Genomic DNA, 16,952 nt, shown 5'->3' with positions numbered 1-16,952 from the left:
TTCATTGTTCTCTTCAAGTATCTTTCATCTCAGATTCAGTATCATGTTTAATATCACTAGCATATGTAAAACGTAGTGGTTAGCACAACGCTTTATTGTACCAGCAACCTGGGTTCAATTCCCTTTGCTGCCTGTATGTTCTCCCCGTGAAGGCGTGTGTTTCCTCCAAGTGCTCCGGTTTCCTCCCACAGTCCAAAGACGTACTTGTTGGTAGGTCAGTTGGTCATTCTAAACTGCCCCATGATTAAACTCAGATTAAATCAAGAGAATTGCTGGGCAGCTTGGCTTGAAGGGCAGGAAGTGCCTATTCTGTGCTCTATCTCAATAGATTTTTAATAAAGTCATGATATATGTTTTGAGGCAGCTGTAGATTGCAATATAAAATTTTAAAAACTGTAAATTACAATAAGAAATATAAATTTTAATTAAGTACTGCAAAAAGAGAGCAAAAAAAAACAGTGAGGTAGTGTACATGAGTCATTGCCCATTCAGAAGTCTGATGACAGTAGAGAAGAAGCTGTTCCTAAAATATTGAGTGTACCTCCTCCTTGATACAGGCAATGAGAAGAAGTATGTCCTGGGTGATCGGAGTACTTAATGGCAGATACTGCATCTTTGGGGCATCACCTTTTGAATATGTCTTTGATACTGGAGAGGCTAGTGTCCATAATGGAGCTGGTTGAGTTTGCAGCTTTCTGCAGCTGTTTCTTCTCTCTTTTATAAACTTCCGCCCTTCCAATACTCTGCAGACCCAGTACTTCTAATGTCTTCAAGGCTTCATCAACCACCACTACCTCCTTCATTTTCACTGTAACTTCCTCTGAGAATTCTGATGTTTCTGGGCTGTAATGCCCTACATAAGCTCTGTTTGCTTGGTAATTTGTAATTTTTCTTTTTGCAGTACGGACCATTGGGTCCAGAATTATATTCTGCCTCACTACCTCATTCGTTAACTTTAAAATATCCCTTTAAATCTGTTTCTGATGGCTGTCCTAATGTCTCCTCATTCGGCTTGAAACCATTTTTTGTTGCAGTGTGCATCTATGGGGTATTATTCCATGTTAAAGATGCTCTATAAATGGAAAGTGCTGTTCTACTTGGCATTGAGATGAATCATTAAGGCAGGCTCCTTTCTGGTTCCTCTGGTGGGCATGATGAATTGTATGGAAAGAATAGCAGAGTTACCTCCAGTGTTTTAGCTAATTGACTGTAAATGGCTTTGGGATGTTCTAAAAAGGGTGTGAGAAGTACATGCAAGTTTTCCGTTCTTTAACAAAATTTGCAGAGAACAGATTTCAATCCTGTCAATCCTATTTGGTTCTGATTCAGATTCAACAGATTACCATTGCTGCGGAGCTTTCTCTGCCCCGGATTGCGAGCTGCCCATTCCTGAATCATATAGTTTCTTCCAGCATGATCACGGGGTGTGGTTCCTAGTTTATCAGTGTAGATGAGCTGATGAGATGACACAAGTACAGTACAAGGCCTCCATCAGTATAGGTGGCGGACTGCATTAAGAGAATGGCCTCAATAGCCATTCATTATCTTTGATTTTACAAGCTGTTGTTGAGTGTTAGCATATTTCCTTGAATTTTAAATAACATTTTTCTCATTAAAAGACTGAAAAACCACAGGCATACACACACAAGAATAATTAAACAGACAATAAAATCATATATATAAAAAAAACCCAATCACAAACAAGAGAAAATCTGCAGATGCTGGAAATCCAAGCAACATACACAAAATACGGAATGAACTCAGCAGGCCAGGCAGCATCTATGGAAAAGAGTATTGTCGACTTTCCGGGCCAAACATCCTGTTGAAGGGTCTGGGTCCAAAACATCAACTATACTCTTTTCCATAGATACTGCCTGGCCTGCTGAGTTCCTCCAGCATTTTGTGTGTGTTGCATTAAAAAAAAACTCCAGTTACCTTTCCCCTGGCAACCAACTTCTCCCATTCATTATAATGGATCTACTTTGTTTCTGCCAGGCATAACTTGGCATAGGCTCCACAAGCATTTCACCTACCTTGAGAAGTGAGAAATTTGCACTGCTTCTTTGGAATCCATAAGGTGTCTAATGGTACAGTGCTCATGTCCAAGTGCCAGAATCCTGCTGAACAGAAGGCTGCACTTCATCCTGTGCTTGAGAGTAGCAGAGTTAAAGGTTTATTTGATAATAGATCTGGATGACAGACAATCTTCCCCAAAATTCACTGTTTCATAAACAAGAGTTTTTATATTGAGACACAAGAGACTGCAGATGCTGGAACTGGAGCAACAAACATCTGGATCATCTGGAGTTTTTACACGTTACTTTATTATCAGAGAGAATATGTGAGAAATGAGGTGATTTGTGATGGAAAATTAATCAGTTTGAGAACCATAAAATAAATGTCACCATTGATATACTTTATACTTTTTTGTCACCAAACAATTGATACTAGAACGTACAATCATCATAGTGATATTTGATTCTGCGCTTCCCGCTCCCTGGATTACAAATCGATAGTAAATATTAAAAATTTAAATTATAAATCACAAGTAGAAAAATTAGAAAAACGGAAAGTAAGGTAGTACAAAAAAAACCGAGAGGCAGGTCCGGATATTTGGAGGGTACAGCCCAGATCTGGGTAAGGATCCGTTCAGCGGTCTTATCACAGTTGGAAAGAAGCTGTTCCCAAATCTGGCCGTACGAGTCTTCAAGCTCCTGAGCCTTCTCCCGGAGGGAAGAGGGACGAAAAGTGTGTTGGCTGGGTAGGTCGTGTCCTTGATTACCCTGGCAGCACTGCTCCGAGAGCGTGCGGTGTAAAGTGAGTCCACGGACGGAAGATTGGTTTGTGTGATGTGCTGCACCATGTTCACAATCTTCTGCAGCTTCTTCCACCTTGGACAGGATAACTTCCATACCAGGTTGTGATGCACCCTAGAAAAATGAGAATAAATTTTGGTAACATTTGACACAGAGCTTTGTGCCATTTTATACTAATGATGGCATGTACAGTATGAAAGAGTTAACTAAAAATGCATAATAACCACAGTACGTTGTGTAAGAACATGAAATACACTTAACAAAATTTAGTAGTCTTCTGGTAAAAAGGTATAAGGAATGCTTAATGTGAAAAATCTCTGCTTTTGTACGGAAGAATTGCCCAGAAAACAGTATTTTCTTTAACAAGTAAAAAAATTGTATAAGTAGATAATTATCTGTTTATATTTAGTAAGTATTCTGAATTTTTGTGTTAATTAGCAGTAATCGATTATCGTAATATCTATCTGGCAAGAAGTTGAAATCAACTTGTTGAAATATTGTTGCATGTAGTACTATTGCCAAGTTAATTACCCCTCAAGACATGGGAAATTGACCAAAACATGTGTATAGCATATTTTCCACTCATAAAAAATTGCTAAAATGTGACCTGGTAATTTCCTAATGGGGCCAGCCTTAATCTGTAAGGCATTGTCTTCTCGCAACCATGCATCAGCAACACATACTGTGCCTATCTTGGACAGAGAGAAGCTGCCTGGTAGGGGCAGTGAACTTCTGAACTATCTGTAAGTGACAAAGTTACGCATCAGTGAGATCTTATATACCACTAGGGGATCTGGGAAGAAGAGTGAGAGATGTGGTAGGAGATACTGCCAGCATCACACCATCTTAGCAGAAGGTGGCTCTGGGGTGAAGATCCCCACACATTGGAATAGTATCGGAAGAAATGTAATAACTGTTCTCTCACACTGAAATGCTTACACAAACACACAGACACACACAAATTGTTAGTCACCAACACAACCCCACCTATGTGTCAATAACTTCCCTGTACATGGGACGATGTAAAGGTTATTCAGTGTCCATTTGCTCCATTTAGCTCAACAACGAAGAATAGCAGAGAGGCCACCTGGATAGGTGAGATACTCTCTCAAGTGCACTGTCTCACCAAGCTGGAGGAGATGATCCACCTCCTCATGTGAAGCCTCATGGAGAGGCAGTATGAAGTGTGCCAGGTATGTACATTAACTCTGATTCATTGTGATCAGTGCATCACCTTTGTAAAGATCAATAGCATATATCTTTATTACCATGCATACATTTCTGCATCACCAAAGTGCACTGCTTATATATGCAACTCTCTTCTGTTTTGTCTGTGCAGGATATGAGGATATCTCTTCTGTTTACCCCTTCACTACAACATCAGGACCAAGTGGAAACAAGAAGATGAAGGAACAGGAAGGAAGGAAAAGAGAGGAGGAACTTGATGAGGATGAGCACAGTGCGTCATTGCACCTGATCACACAGCACCATCTCAGAGACTGGCACTGCGGGGATGAGAAAAGTAGGTTAGAGGGGCATTCGACTGGTAGAGGTGCCAGGTCTAAGCAGGGCACTGTCTTTCAGAAGAGGCATAGGAATCTGATGTGGGTACTCCCGAGGTTGAAGCAGTTGGAGGGAGATGGTTTACACATCAATACTTCCCCCAGAAGACTCAAGTGAAAACTACATTTGGGATACTTTAATGAGCAAGCTGATACAGATGAACAGTGAGGCGGTGGGAACATTGTCAGGCTTACCTATTCAAATTTAGGATACAACAGGAAGCTTGTCCTCACAGGGGAGATTTAGGTACATTCTTCCCATCATTTATCTTGGTGTACTCAGTTGTTTCAGGGCTTTAAAATAAACCTTTTGACTTCAGTTGAATGAGTCTAGATTTTACTAGCATGAAATACATCTCCTTACCCATTGCATAGCAGCCTGCACAATATATTGTGATGTACATTATTGTCAGTTGCATTGCCGTAAGTATCTACCATTGGCACTGATCAGCTTGTCAGAGCGTGAAAGATTTTGTTCCTTGTTAGCATCTGCAGATCGGAATTGCGCCAAGTTTTTTTTGTTTCATCTGGAGGTTGGAGTGGTTTAAACAGAAAACCATTCACCAAGATAAACAGAGATGTTGTGCCAAGGCATTTTAGTAGCAACAACAGGGATTGTAAATCATTGTGGTAGTCCCACAAAGCAGCAAATATGGAATATTGTGTGTCTTTTGGATTCTCACTCATGCTTTTTGGTGTACTGTGATCATGTTTATGGAAGGTACTTGTACAGGGTCACTTGTTTTGATAGGGAGACTCACTGAGGCCCATAAGAATTATTGTTCAAAAGTAAACCAGTTATGAGATATTGCCTCCCTTCTTTGCTCAGCAGGATGCTGAAGCTCATGATATTGAAAAGGAATATCCTCCTTGTCCTGGTGCTCCTGTTGATTTTCTAATTGTGGTTTTTGATGCTCAGTATGTGGGGTTTCTGACTAGTGAATCAGTTGTTCTCTCCGGTTGGCCAGGTTATGCAGCCTGCACCACACCACACCACAGGAAGACCCTCCATCAGTTAGGCAAATTCAGCCCTGGACTGCTGACAACATTGTAGTCTCATTTTCAGCATAATAGTAGTATTCTACACTACTACTCTTCTTCTTTTGAATTGGCACTCAGCTAGAATGGGAGGAGAACAAAGTGATGTCGATACCAATTGGATAGAATAACCTTTGTTCCCCCTTTATTGGCAGTGTTGTTCATTAAGAAGGCTGGCAAAATGGATTCCTTGATAATGATTAAGTTGGGGGAGCTGCCAGGAAAAATGGAAGTGGTGTGTGAATATTCTTCTTTGATACACAGCAACTTGAACATCAGGAAGAAACCCTATAAAACTAGATTCTTCCAGGGAGCCTTCATGAAACATGAGTGTACTAGATGGCTGCTTGCACCTTGGGAAAGACAACAATCCTGGAAAATCCCTGTGCACGAGATGTTGCCTTCTATTCTTCACAAAAACCAAAGGCCACAAAGTTGTTCCTCTATGTATACAAAGCCTGGATGACTTCTCTCCTGCTCTGATGGGTAATAAACTGAGAGATATGCTAAAGCTCTCTAACAGCCACCAGACGCCTGGAAATTGAAAGCAGTTGACCTCCATGGTAAGAGTGCTCCATACCCAAAGGTCACCCTGCTAAATGTCGAAGATCTCATTTATCACATCTTGACAACCTGAGCTAATATTGCTCATTTGAGAGGACCAGGCATGATCCCCTATCTGTAAAGACCCTTTGGGAGCAAGGGTCTGAGGACATCGGTATAACTGTGACCTGTGTGCTGACTGTGACCCTCCAGATTTGCCTACAATACTTGCAAAGCTTCCAGTAATAAAAATGTTGCTAACATTGAAGTATCCATCAACGAGTCGCTCAGCTGTTAAAGGTTGCAAGGAGCACACACTACTGGTTTGAGTACACTCTGAGGACTCTGGGAGATGTTTCAAACGTCTACAATCTATTCTGGTATCATCTTACGATGTGTTTCAATGACAGGAGAATAGTCCATTAATCTACAAATAAATTAAGAATGCTGCAGGTTTTAATCATTATTCTGAAGTGACATTCTTCAATGTCACTTCGAGGAACTTCCAATTTATGTCAGAACCAGTTATAATTGTGCTGTGTAATGATTGACATCAGGAAGTTCACAAGTAATGCTGGAAGAATGTCAAGTGCATTAACAGGGATCATGAATGAAGGTGAAGGTGCAACTCATTTTGCAATGAGTATAATTTCATCTAGAAATTATAATTTACATTCAGCAAACCCAATTTCTGAAAGAAGCACCACCAAATAATCTAATTCCTTGGTTCAAGTCTCTGGAACCTTAGCTTAGGCTATGTAACAGAATATATTGTGTCCAAAGTTGATTGAAGTTTGGGCAAAATGAATTTAGAAATTTAGAAATTTATATTGTATAAATCAATTGTATCTTTAAAGTTATTTTCTTATTTTCGATGTGCTTTTATTCTGATGATAAAGGCTTTAAATCTGTTAGTTTCTATAATTTTGAAGTTTATTTAAAATTTATGGTAAATATTTCTATAGCTTGTGACTTTATTATCAAAAGAGAGCACTGCAGCTTACTTAAAAATCTTTCTCACAGAAATATTCATTAGCACTCAATGAGAATCAGAATCAGGTTTAATGTCCCTGGAAGAGAATGTGGAGGTATTAATAGAGATCTTTCTAGAATCACTAGAGTCTGGAAAGGTTCTGGAGGACTGGAAAATTGCAAATGTCACTCCACTGTCAGGTCTGCTCCCAGTGACGCTTCCCAGCCTGCACATGCGGGCACCTCCCAATCTGCACCCAGCTAATAGGATTCATCTACAGCTCGTTCCAGACGCATCACCTGCAGCCTATTTTTCCCCAGCTGCAATCCACAGTCCTTGTTCTGACTCAATCTGTTGCTCCTAGCTTTTTACCCAGCCTAAAGTTTACCTTGCTGTCTGTTGTGTTTAGTTCCTGTTCTCTCTTGTTTTGTGGCCCCCTTGTGGTTTATAATTTTGTGCTCTATTATTAAAGTTATTGTTCACTGCTCTGCTTCTCTGCTCTTGGGTCAAGTCTCCTCTACATCTCCAGACATCCACTCAATAAGAAGGGAGAGAGGCAAAAGACGGGAAATTATAGTACAGTTCGGCTAAATTCAGTGGTTGGCAAGATGTTAGAGTCCATCAGTAAGGATGAGGTTTTGGGGAACTTGGAGGCACATGACAAAATAGTCTGAAGTCAGCATGGTTTCCTTAAAGGGAAATCCCACCTAACAAATCTGTTGGAATTCTTTGAGGAAATAATAGGCAGGCGAGACAAAAAAGAATCAGTGGATATTGTTTTACTTGAATTTTCAGAAGGCTCTTGACTAAGTACCACACATAAGATGCTAAACATGATAAGAACCCATGGTATTACAGGCAAGATACTAGCATTGACAGAAGATTGGCTGGCTGGCGGAAGGCAAAGAATGGGAATAAAGGAGGCGTTTTCTGGTTGGTTGTTGGTGATTAGTGATGTCCTTCAGGGGTCAGTGTTGGATCTGCTACTTTTCGCACTATATGTTAATGATCTGGCAGATAGAATCAATTGTTTTGTGGCCAAGTTTGCTGATGATATAAAGGTGGGTGGAGATATATTTTTTGTGGAAGCAGGGAGTCTGCAGAATTTGGACAGATTAGGAAAATGGGTAAAGAAGTGGCAGATGGAATATAGTGTAGGGAAGTGTATGGTCATGCACTTTGGTAGAAGGAATAAAAGCGTAAACTAAAATGGAGCAAATTGAGAGAATGGAAGTGCAAAAAGGACTTGGGAGTACCAGTGCAGGATTCCTTAAAGGTTAACTTGCAGGTTGAGTTGGTGGTACGGAAGGCAAAAACAATACTAACATTCATCTCCAGAGGACTAGAGTATAAAATATGAACATAATATTGAGGCTTTATAAGACATTGGTCAGACTACATTTGGAGTATTGTGAGCAGTTGTGGGCCCCATTTCTAAGAAAGGATGTGTGGAATTGGAGAGAGTCCAGAGGAGGTTTACTAGAATGATCCTGGGAATAGAAGGGTTAGTGAATGAGGAGCATTTGATGGCTCTGGCCCTGTACTTGCTAGAGTTTAGAAGAATAAGGAGGGACCTCATTGAATCCTGTGGAATATTGAAAGACCTAGATAGGGTGGATGTGCAGAGGATGTTTCCAATATTTGGGAAGTCTAGAACCACAGGGAACCATCTCAGAATAGAAGTGTGATCCTTTAGAAAACAGATGAAGAGGAATTTCTTTAGCCATGGAGTGGTGGGTAAAATCATGGAGTTCATCGTCACAGATGGCTGTGGAGGTCAAATCATTGGGTATATTTAATAGGTATGGATGTCAAAGGTTATGCGGAGAAGGTAGAAGAATGAGGTTGAGAGGAAAATAAATCGGTCATGATAGAATTGCAGATCAGACTCCATAGTCTGAATGGCCTAATTCTGCTCTACATCTTATGCTCTTATTGTGTTATGTCGTGAAATTTGTTTTGTGGCAGCAGTACTGTACAATACATAAAACATACTTTAAATTGAAATATTTATGTACAAAACCATATCAATTGTACATAATGTTAGCATGTTTTAAAATATCAAGTATACTCAAGTAGTGAAGACATAAAAATTAAGATCATGGCAATACAGGTCTATTACCAACATTGAACAACAGGAATTCTGCAGATGCTGGAAATTCAAGCAACACACATCAAAGTTGCTGGTGAATGCAGCAGGCCAGGCAGCATCTCTAGGAAGAGGTACAGTCGACGTTTTAGGCCGAGACCCTTCATATCCTCTCATATCCCCTTTGCCAATCACCTGTCCAGCTCTTGGCTCCATCCCTCCCCCTCCTGTCTTCTCCTATCATTTTGGATCCCCCCTCCCCCTCCCACTTTCAAATCTCTTACTAGCTCTTCCTTCAGTTAGTCCTGACGAAGGGTCTCGGCCTGAAACGTCAACTGTACCTCTTCCTAGAGATGCTGCCTGGCCTGCTGCGTTCACCAGCAACTTTGATGTGTGTTGCTATTACCAACATCATTCTTTTCATATTAGTCATACATGAATGTGTAGAATAATACAATAGTAAACCACTTGTTTTGTCAGTCTCAATCCCAGAAGAGTAAAAATGATAGTTGCCCAGATTTTGTTGTGGCTGGGTCTGCATCAGAAAAGCACATTTAGATTTTAATCTTTTTTCTTATCAAGTGCCTTAAGGTCAGAATCTGAAACAGGTTTAATATCACCAGCATATGTTGTGAAATGTGCTGGTTTGTGGCAACAGTGCATTGAAATATATATTAATAAAAACTGTAGATTACAATAAGATTATTTTAAGAAAATAAATAATTAGTTCAAATGAGAGTGAAAAAATACTGAGGAAGTATTCATGGGTTCATTGTCCATTCAGAAATCTGATGGCGGAGGGGAAGAAGCTGTTCATGAAACGTTGACTGTGTGTAATCAGGCTCCTCCTTGATGGTAGCAATGAGAAGAGGGCATGTCCTGGGTGAAGGGAGTTCTTAACGATGGATGTCACTTGTTTTGAGGCATCGCCTTTTGAAGGTGTCTAGGATGCTGGGGAGGCTAGTGCCCATGATGGAGCTAGCTGAGTTTACAACTTCCTATGGCTTTTTCTGGTCCTATGCAGTGGCCACACTAGATGGTGATGCAACCAGTTAGAATGCTCTTCACGGTATATTTGTAGAAATTCGTGAGTGTAACATAACCAATTTCCAAATGAGTATAGTGACTGTTCTGCCTTCTTTGTAATTGCATCAATATGTTGGGCCCAGGATAGATCCTCAGAGATGTTGATACTCAGGAACTTGAAACTGTTCATCCTTTCCACTTTTGATCCCTCAAAGAGAGTGTGTTCCCTCGAGTTCCCCTTCCTGAAGTCCACAATCAATTCCTTGGTCTTAAGGACATTGAGTGCCAGGTTGTTGCTGCAACACCAATGAACCAGCTGATCAATCTCGTTCCTGCATGCCTCGTCAACATCTGAAATTCTACCAATAGTTGTGTCATTGGCAAATTTATGGATGGCATTTGACCTTGCTTAGGCAGGAGTTGATTCTAGCCTTGACAAACCTCTCAAAGCACTTCATTAGGGTAGATTCAAGTGCCACTGAGCAATAGTCATTGAGGCAGCTCACACTCTTTTTGGACACTGGTAGGATTGTTGCCCCTTTGAAGCAGGTGAGAAACTTCAACTGCAGCAGTGAGAGATTGAAGATGTCCTTGAACACTGTTGCCAGTTGACTGGCACAGGTTTTCACAGCCCTACCAGGTACACCGACAACGTCTTGAAAGATGTTCTGATATTGACCTCTGAGACAGATCACAGGTTCTCTGGATGTTGCAGGGATTTGCATAGTCATAGTTCTATTCTCTCTTTCAAAGCATATATGAAAGATGTTGAGCTCATCTGGGAGCGAAGGATCACATGCCATTCATGATGTTAGGTTTTGCTCTGTATGAAGTAATGGCCTGCAAACCCTGCCAGAGCTGCCGTGTATCGGATTGCATCTCTGACCTCAATTGGAATTGTTTTCTCATTCTTAAGATCACCTTCCATAGTTCATACCGAGACTTCTTGTATAGTTCTGGATCTATACTAGCTCTTGTATAGATCTAGCCCTCAACAGACTACGTATCTCATGGTTCATCCACAGCTTTTAATTTGGGTACGTCTGGTGTGAACTGATTAAGTACAGCAGGAAAAAGCCAGTATTAATCACTCTAACCAGGCTTTGTGGCAAGTTATCTTCATTGGTATGTGCCAATAAGTATTGATTCATTTCATACATGTAATTTTGTGTGACATATTTTAATTGTTAAAAATCTGAGTTTGCTAACATTGACCTTCAAGCAAATTTTAAAATGTAACAGTCCTGGGAGATCAGGTTTCCCTGACCTAGCAAAACTATGCACACTCGTGAGTATGACAAAAAACCTGAGACAATTTTTTTTTTCATTTTGTGCAAAATATACCTGTTAAATGATAACAATAATTTAAAAATTTAAAACTACCACAATTACTGCTCATGCTTTACAATTGGAGATAATATTGCCTAAAAATAAACATCAATTTTAGCTGTCAAAATTATTGAAAGTGAAAATCTAATTTTGACAAGCTTTAACTAATCAGTTTGAGAGTTTATGAAACAGCATGAGTGTTATGAAAGAATGTAAATGAATGTAGGTGTTCAAGATACTTCAATTATGTAAGAGAAAATAAAAAGAAAGAATAAATCAATTAAGGGAAAAAATACAGAAAGGAGAAAAGTAAATTTTAAATCACATTTAAATTTTGCATTTTTCAGTACTCAAACATTAAATAATTCCTGAAAGAATGATACTTCTAGGGGCCTGGATAGAGTGGATGTGGAGATGATTAGATTATGAGGACTCTCAGTCCTTGTTTATTGTCATTTAGAAATGCATGCATTAAAAATGATACAATGTTCCTCCAGAAAGATATCACAGAGACACAGGACAAACCAAGACTAAAACTGACAAAACCACATAACTATAACATATATTTGCAACAGTGAAAGCAATACCGTAATTTGATAAAGAGCAGACCATGGGCACGGTAAAATAAGTCTCAAGTCTCGATAGCCCCATCATCTCATGCAGAGGGTAGAAAGGAGAAACTCTCCCAGCCATGAACTCCAAGCGCCACAAACTTGCCGATGCATTGGAAGCACCCAACTCTGAGTCCACCTGAAAACTTTGAGCCTCCGACCAGCCCTCCAACACCGAGCACCATCCCTGCCGAGCGCTTCGACCCCACCCCAGCCGCCAAGCAACAAGCAAGGCCGAGGACTCGGGGCCTTCCCCTCCGGAGATTCTGGATCACAGAGTAACAGCGGCAGTGAAACAGGCATTTCAGAAGTTTCGCCAGATGTTCCTCCGTGCTCTCACGTCTGCCTCCATCAAATCAGGATTATGCACAGCACCCTACTTGATAGATAACAGACATCATCACCAGAGTGGCCGCTGCAAGCTGCGTCGCGCCGCCATGTTTCCATTAGCAGGCGAGTCTGTGATCCAAGGGCTCAACCTCAGAGTAAACGGATATCCCTTTAAAACTGAGATGAAGGGGAATTTCTTCAACAAGAGGGTAGTGAATCTCTGGAATTCAGTGGCACAGAGGGCTGGGAAGGCCAGGTCATAGGGTGTATTTAGGGCAGAGATTGGTAGGTTCTTGAGTGGTAAGAGGTTATGTGTGATGGGAAGAAGGTGGTAGAATGGAATTGATTAAAAAAAATATGAGCCATAAGCAGATGGGCTGAAAAGCCTAATTTTGCTCCTATATTTTATAATCATAACACATGCAAGACAGAATGTTTGGGAATGATTAGTATTTATCATTATCATGATCATTAAATGAGAAATTGAAATGACCAAACATTTTCTTGGAATTGAAGTTTGTATCCACTGTTCAAATACAGCAACTTCACTGCAAGCCAGGGCCTCACCATTGAGAAGACAAGTAAGATACTTAAAAGAGGACATAACTACCAGATGATGAACACTGGATTTTAAGGCGTTAGAGCTTTTTGTCCCTTTTAATATGCACAAACAGGGCATCTATCTCCACTCGGCTGGATTCGTTAAGAGTTGACTACACCCAATATGTTTTAAAATTCAGACCATATTGATGCTCCAGTGTGCTGAGTAATAATGCTGCAGAGCAAGATGTTTTTATAAATTGTTAATATCAAGTGAATTAAAAAACAAGTTAGCAATTAAGTCTGTCATCTAATACTGTGTAATGTAAAAACAGATACCAGACTCTGCCATAGTATTTCTGATTATCATTGTAACATGAAACAGGATTGTTATTGTTCACATTGTTCAAATGTGTATGGATTCAATTGAATAGGTGTATGATCAATTGAGGTACCAGTGGGAATTTTTAGAACCTGGTCGAGAAAAATACTATATTTGTACTCTCCTTTTAAAATATAATAAAATAGGATTTAAAGCTTGGAAAAATTACATTGATTGGAAAAAAACCTTTTAAACATATTGATTATAATTGTTCACAATGAAAATAATTTATTTTGGAAAACAGAAATGAATTAATAAAGATGAGCACACTTTTTACTTGATCACAGATGTGTATATTTGGTCTGGGATAGTTTTTCTTCGTAAAATGTAATTGCACCTGATCTAGAATCTGGTGCAAAACATGACAATATTTCCAAGGGTCCTTCACATAAACACCATTAAACTCACTACCTTGCATCTATTGTCTACCCGCACTACATTTTCTCAGCAATTGTCGCACTACACTCTGCATTCTGTTACTGCTTTTCCTTTGTGCCACCTCAGTGTTATGAAATTGTCTGTATGAATGGCATGGCATGCAGAACAAGTGCAAGTTCACGTTTAATTGTCATTCAGCCGTATGCATGAATACCGCCAGAAGACACAGCATTCCTGCGGGGCCAAGGTGCAAAATGCAATACACTGCCGACAGTCACACACAGCACAAGGCACATATATTGTAATTATGATAGCAGTAAAACATAAAGTCACAAAATTTTTTTAACATTCATTAATTAAACCATCACAATTCTCTAGGGACAGAGTAATACAAAGAGTTATAGTCCCCTGAGACAGGAAATTTCTCCTCTGTTCCATCAATTAGAGCAGGACAATAAATTATTACAGCGAAACACCAATAGCAAACTATATGTAACATAGCATGACTTTTACCTACTTTTCTGTAAATGTTTTAGGGTCCATTCAGGTAGGGCATGCAATGGAAAGTATCATGAAACTGGTGGAGTTCAGCTGGACCCTGCTTGGGTTAGGTTCAGAGACATTTTTAATTTTGTATCCAACCAGTCCTCTATTCAGACAGTGTTCTTGTGATTGCTACATTTCATTGCTCTTTGGTGAAATCAGCTCAAGGAGAATTTATACAATTACAAAATCTGTGAAAATAAACATTGATTTGCAAATAGCTGTGGGATTCATAAGATGTGATTGGTGGGGATTGAAGGTGCCAAAATTGTATGTTCTTTTTAAGAGACAGTTCTGGTAAGTTGACGTAGGATCCTTTGTCTATATTGTAAGTGGAAGTTGCAATATGAATGTGTAAAAAGAACAAGGGAAATGAGAAGAAATTAAGCATATCTTTTTCAAAGTTTGTGTGCAATTTGTCCTTTCATCTGATAAGTAAGGTCTTGTGAATATATTTCTCTTCTCTTCCCAAAGGTAACAGTGAAAGCTAGATAATTTCACCTGAAGTGTTGTAGTATTGAACATTGACTATTTGTATTAAAATGTCATGTTTAACACAGGAAATGATTTTGGGCCAGAGAGACAGGATCAGAATCAGGTGTATTATCACCGGCATGTGTCATGAAATTTATTAACTTAGCAGCAGCAGTTCAATGCAATACATAATGTAGAAGAAAAAGAATAAATAAATAAATTATAGTATATGTTACTGAATAGATTTAAAATCGTGCACAAAATAGAAATAATATATATTTTAAAAATGAGGTAGTGTTCAGGGGTTCAAAGTCCATTTAGGAATCGGATGGCAGTGGGGAAGAAGCTGTCCCTGAATCTCTTGAGTGTGTGCCTTCAGGCTTCTGTATCTCCTACCTGATGGTAACAGTGAGAAAAGGGCATGCCCTGGATGCTGGAGGTTCTTAATAATGGACACTGCCTTTCTGAGACACCGCTCATTGAATATGTCATAGGGACTTAGTAGGCTAGTACCCAAGATGGAGCTGACAAAATTTACAACCCTCTGCAGCTTCATTCGGTCCTGTGCAGTACCCACCCCTGCCCCCATACCAGACAGTGATGCAGCCTGTCAGAATGCTCTCCACAGTACATCTATAGAAGTTTCTGAGTGTATTTGTTGATACACCAAATCTCTTCAAACTCATCTTTATGTTTTTCAATAAGTTCTTATTAACTTCATTGAATTATGGATGTTGTCATCTCCTATAAGACTGTTACAGGCAAAAAGAAAATTTGACTCCACAGCCAGATGCATATTAGGTAAGGAATTTATATGGCAACAGCCAAAGGAATCAATTATTGCTCACTTGTAAAATCTTCTAGTCCAAAAATACAGAAGTTACAACACTCAGCAGATTATTTATTAGAATCAAATCTTGCTTACTCAGCTTCCCACTCCATCTTCAAAAGCAAATGCAGAGAAAAGCAGAAGAGCATAGTCTGCATTTTGTTGATAAATTAAATATCAATACCTTTAATTCTATTTACATCAAGTTACTTGAAATTTTTTCTCTCCTGAAAGTCATCTCAGGCTGTTAGCTGCTTCAGTTCAGCATTTTTACAAACTATTAATAATTGATGGTGCTGCAGCCAACAAAATACTTTTGAAATTTTTAGTTTAAACATTGAATACACAACTGGAAAAAAAACATTTGGCAAAACATTTTTCACATGAAAAATGAGCCAGGAAAACCATGGGAAGGTTCTGTTACTTGCTGACAATTGTACATACTTTCTTTCTGAATAACTCTTATGGAAGGGTTATTTTGCATCTACTCCATAGAGATCCTTTTACTTTTTCAGAGTTGAGAACAGTTTATAAGTTATTAAATTATTATTCTTACTGGAAGATGCACCTCAGCTGTTTTGTTCCCTCCACACTGCATAAAATTAGAATTTTTATTGCAATGTTTTGATTTTGTTTCACCAATCAATTAGAAGGAATTTATTTTCATCCCCACCCTATCCATTTTAATATTCGATACTAGCAGCTATAACCCCAGATCATCATCTCAGTTACTTTCTGCGTTGCAAGAGCTGGTTACGAATGGTGCAACACTGTGGTACTAAAAATCAGTTAGTGGGCATTGATCAACATGCTCGGGATAATGGAGATGCAAAAGACTAAATATCAGGGACTTAAATGAGTGAGAGGGCATAAAGATGAAGCTAATTGCTTCACTTGCCTTGAAGGCCTTCCACTGGAGCACTGTGATATGTCAACAAGTGTTCCCGGATTAACTTGGTCCAAGTTCTCCGGTGATGCACCAGAAACAGTGATGCATGAAGAACAAGTTTTTTGTCATTTGACTTTACATACATGCAACCAAATGATTCAATGTTCCTCCAGATCACAGTGCGCCCACAGAACATATATCACACACAACACAGAAACCAAAATATTATTCTATAAATAAGTTAATAAAATATAATTCAAAATGCATGTAGTAAAGTGCAGCACAGGTAAATAGTAAACAGTACAATAAACATCTTGCTAGCCTAGTGACGAGACTTTGGTGGGGCAGGGTATTCATTAGTCTCACAGCTTGAGGGAAGAAGCTGTTACCCAGTCTGGCGGTCCTAGGCTACGTCCACCCTAGACTGGATAATTTTGAAAACGCCAGTTTCACGTAAAAACGATAGGCGTCCACACCAGGCGTTTTTGAAAATACCTCCGTCCACATTAAAACGGGTACTTGGGCGAATCTCCTCCTACTGGGCATGCGCAGGACATACCTACAGAATTAACCCGCTTCGACGAATACGTCCGACTCCGA

Source organism: Mobula birostris, unplaced genomic scaffold, assembly GCF_030028105.1.
Source record: "Mobula birostris isolate sMobBir1 unplaced genomic scaffold, sMobBir1.hap1 scaffold_672, whole genome shotgun sequence".
Taxonomy (NCBI): domain Eukaryota; kingdom Metazoa; phylum Chordata; class Chondrichthyes; order Myliobatiformes; family Myliobatidae; genus Mobula; species Mobula birostris.
Note: the sequence above shows the minus strand (reverse complement) of the source record.